The following is a 4,505-nucleotide window of genomic DNA, read 5'->3' as shown; positions in this document are numbered from 1 at the left end:
GGCTCCAGGCTCTGAGCTGTCAGCACAGAGCCCGATGCGGGGCTCGAACCCACAAACCGTGAGATCGTGACCTGAGCCAAAGTCAGCTGCTTAGCCAACTGGGCCACCCAGGCGCCCCAGTAACTTACCTTTTTAAAAGGGAAGACTGAGAAAATGAGCCGCCCGGAGGTCAGGGGAAAGGAGGGGCTGCCGTAAACAGTGGGATTGTGTGTGTGCGCGGGCAGGCAGAGCGTCACGGCCCAGTCCGGGCCCTGCGTTCGGCAGGCATGGTGGGCCACCAGGTGACCAACAGGCAGACGGTGGGGCAGCCTTGCTGGAGGGAGGGCGTGGCCATCGGTGTCACCTCACGGTGCTGTCAGTTCCCATAAAACCAGCCCCAGGGGACGGCGGTTCGGCGCCTTGAACCAGGAACTCACGGCCAACAGGGCTGACTCTGTGGTCTACGGAACTCGGGACCCTCGCTGGAGTGCTCCCACCCAAGAGCACGGAGGGCCATGAACTCGGTGCCCGTCAGCCACCGCCCGGACAGACACACACTGCCCAGCCCTCTGTCTCCCTCCCCGCCCCACCCCTGCAGGTGCTCCCCATACCCCTTCCCTTTCCCACCACTTGACACATAGTTATACCTTTTACTTTAAAACAAACACATTTTATCTTTTCAAAGCTCTGTTAGTGCCTCTGAATCCCCAAATTCTTGAAATGATTTCATGGGACCTGGGGTCCTTGGGTGTGTATCCTGCCCTGTGTGGCTTTAAGAGTAGGTTGATCCGTGTGCTTGGTGCGGGAGGGAAGAGGTGAGGCATGTACTTGGTGCGGGAGGGGAGAGGTGAGACGGGAAAATGAGAAATACATCGGCTCCTTCAAAAACAGTGTATGTCCTACCGTCTACAAGAGATTTAAAAAAAATACCCTGGCTGTCTTGACACATGTTTAGATGAATTATCTTGTGAATCGTGCTGAAAGTCTCCTGCTTATTGAAATAAAGAGCGCTAACGCTTTGGTTTGTATTCTTCAAAAAAACAAAACAGAAAACCACAGATCAAGACAGTAGAAGGATTTAAGCCACCTCCTGAAATACAGGAAGAAGGTCTTACAAATCTCGAGAACGCCAAGATCTTTTTATTGATTTCAAATTCCAATAGAATGAATATGTTTTATCTAAATATTTTTATCACATAACTGAAACATTGAATTATTTTTTTTTCAGAAATAGTTAAATACATCAATCTAGTTACAAATTCTAATATAAAGAGTACAAAATATAATGTTATAAATTGTATTTAAAAAAAGAAATACAAACTCTATGGTCTTTTGCATTTTACGGCCTCAAAGTATAATTAGCAAGGTTGACGAAGAATGAAGGTCCTCCTCGGCCCCTGGCCTGGGGCGGTTTTGTTTCTCAGCGAACAGAACGCTCTGCGATTAGAACTCACCAAAGAGAAAAGCAGTAAAACAGCACACGGCCCGTCGTCTGGAAAGTGGGAAGGAAAAGTTAGACAAAGACGGTCCCTCCTCTCGTACTGACGGAAGCCTCTCCGGGCATGGCGGGCGACCGTATGTGGTGTTGGAGCAGGATGGCTGGTAAGGAGAGCGTGCTGTGAGGACCCGGGGGTACAGGGTCCTCGGGCGCAGAGGGACAGGGGCTATCACTTTCCACAGAAAGTGGAGTGTTTCTCCTGTGAGCTCGCTCCCTCTCTCCCTCTCTCTCTCTCTCTCTCTCTCAGTGGAAGGAACGAGCAGTTCCCTGAGCCAGCTCCCTGGGAGCACCAGAGAGACACCTGTTACTTGCTGCATTCCACACTACATCCATCCTAGCAGAGTGCTAAATCACTAAATGTGTGTGTGTGTGTGTGTGTGTGTGCACGCGCCCTTACGCAGATGCTTCTAGAACGTCACATAACCCGTGACACAGTGGCCAAGTCCGAAGACAGCTGTAGACACACTGGTCAAAAGTGACATCGCTTCACCTGACCCAGTGGCCATGTGTCCTCATCAGCCCGAGCGAGTTCCTGGAGCACGTTCTGTTCATGAAACCACGGTGGTTCTTGGTTTAAAAAAAATAAACGAGTCCATATTGGAGGGACCTCTAAAAGCACTTAACACTTTCCAAAACTGAAAAGGCAAACTCCACCTGCCTTGAAAATGTGTGCTGTGTTTATACCCGGATGCAACATACCCATCGGAGCCACCGGAGACCTTCCAGGACGAGGCGGGGGCGGCGTGGGCGACCGTCCCGCGGGCAGAGGCTGACCCGCCGGAGCTTCAGAGAACTTCAGTGTTCATTCTTCAAGTTAAGGAATATGAGTGAATAACCTGAAAGATTCCTAGAAGCTCATTATTCACGTGTTACTTGAGTTCAACAATGCCTCAGAGCCGTGAGCAGGAAGGAGGAGCGGCGAGGAGGGGAGCCAGACGGCCAGGGCCGCGCCGGGAGCAGCCGGAGCACGAGGGGGGGTGGGGACGGGCAGACACACCCGGAAGCCGCGGGGCAGCAACCAAACCCTTTATTGTCTAAGTTACATTAGACGCCAACACTGTAAAAACCCGGTGGAGACACGAGGAGACAGCAGATCGGTAGAGGTAGCAGGAGTCTGTAACAGTCGGAAGGTGACTTACAGGAGAGATCGTGCGGAAATTATCATTCAGAAAAGAGCAAATCAAACACACTGGCTAAATAAATAAGAAAACACAAATCATATTAAATACTATGGTCAAACATAAACGCACTAACAAACCGAGACAGTACTGACCACCAGAGGAGGAAGGAGCCGCAGTCAGGCCCGAGGACCGTGCGTCTTGGAGGGGGCTTCCCCGGAGGGTCCTCGCCGTCCGCTCAGTTACCTGAAACCTACTCTACGCAGCACACAGTGACGGAGGCCGACCTGGTGTGCGCTCTGTCAAAGGGACCCCGGGCACGCGCCCCTCTCTCCACCAGGCACCCAGGAGCATGGTCCCCAGGAAGCCCCCTCCCCGCTGGGCTCCGGCGAGCCGCTGCTGGGGCAGCAAGAAGGGACACGACACTTACGTGTCACTGTGGGTATAGAACTGTTTAATGGCCAGAACACAGGGAAACAGGACTGCGTCGCCAGCCCGTGTGTTCCTACCACTGCTTGCTTTCGGCAGAGAAAGCGCAATGCAGAAATGATCACTCAGGGGAGGCGATCGAAATGACCCAACATAAGTCAACAGAAAGGCTTTCTGACTCCTAAGGTGAACAGAGGAATGTGTGACTGCAAATTTGCTCAAAACAACTTCACGGAACAGCCGATCAGAGTTGCTTAATGTAGCATCTGCGTGGACAATCCCACTCACTCTGGTACACATCTGGTACAAGAATTATCAGGAAAAAGTAAGAAAGTCACACACACACACGTGTGCACATGTGTACACATACGTGTATACATGCGTGTGTAGACACACGTGTATGTGTCAGCCAGCCAGTTACGTTCCATTATCTGCGAGTGTCACAAAGTGACCTGAACCATCAAGTAATTCAACCTCAGTAACAAGTAGAATCCCGAACCCAACATTAACTAATAACAACATCAACAATAATAATAATATAATAATAACTCAACAAATCATTAGAACAGGAAAACCACACTTCAGGGTATGTGAACATGAGCGCACGCACGCGTTTCAACAAATCTTTGTATCAGAAGCCCGTCTTCTACAAAAACTGCACTAATCCATTACTGTATTAAGTAAACTGTTGCTCTCACCAATATTAAAGGTTAGGGTAATTTCTGTACATGTAAAATTATTGCTTTTTTGAAAAATATATTTAGCATGCTTGTTTTAATCCACTTCCTGCCTTTACAAAATTTCACAATTAAAAAAAACCTAGTAAAGCTTTTGCAAAAAATTTCACAGAACATTTTCATTCAAGGCAGCAGTAACTTTTGATAATGCATAAAATCATATGTGCAAAACTCTGAAACCCTCAGAAGTATTCCCATCACACACAGTGTCACAGTAACAGGAAAAGAAGATACTTATGCCTGTGGAATACAACTTTGACTGCGTACACTGCGCGGTTTAAGATCCTTTGCCACGGGCCTTAACCCCGCCAACAAAACTCGCATCTGGGGGACGGAGGACGAGGTATATGAAGCCACCCCGGCCTGCGGGCCCGGGGACCTCCGCGTTCTGGGAATGAAGGAACGCAGCTGAGGAGGGCCCGGGCCCAAGGAGAAGACCCCTACTTGCTGGGCTGGTGTGGGGACCGACGGGAGGGGGAGGAGGGGACAAGAAGGTTCGAGAGCACCAGGGCCCCCACATCTGCTCAGGGACACTCCCGCCGTCACCCCGACGGGGACAGGCCAGGAGGGCTCGGCGGCTAGAGGACCGGTGGGGACAGGAGCTCCTTCGTGGTCTGCAGGGTGTAGCCCTGTGACAAAACGGTCCTGAGAATAAGCAAAGGCGCCTGCTGTTCTTAGTGTCCCACCGGCTCTCTCCCGGCGCAGAACGCACGCTCGTCCACAGGCGCGTCTGCGCGGGGCTCG

The 4,505-nt window shown here is 50.9% G+C and overlaps 1 long non-coding RNA gene across 1 annotated transcript; it reads right to left on the bottom strand.

Moving 5' to 3' along the window:
- Positions 1-1,099: 1,099 nt before the first annotated feature.
- On the bottom strand, positions 1,100-4,499 carry LOC115277698. Its single transcript, XR_003902482.1, has 2 exons — positions 2,177-4,499; positions 1,100-1,471 (listed from the first exon to the last, which is right to left on the bottom strand). It is a non-coding gene; the product is annotated as an uncharacterized LOC115277698 (long non-coding RNA).
- Positions 4,500-4,505: the final 6 nt, after the last annotated feature.

Source organism: Suricata suricatta, chromosome 14 (assembly GCF_006229205.1).
Source record: "Suricata suricatta isolate VVHF042 chromosome 14, meerkat_22Aug2017_6uvM2_HiC, whole genome shotgun sequence".
In the NCBI taxonomy this organism is placed as follows: domain Eukaryota; kingdom Metazoa; phylum Chordata; class Mammalia; order Carnivora; family Herpestidae; genus Suricata; species Suricata suricatta.
This window is presented reverse-complemented; position numbering and strand designations above follow the sequence as displayed.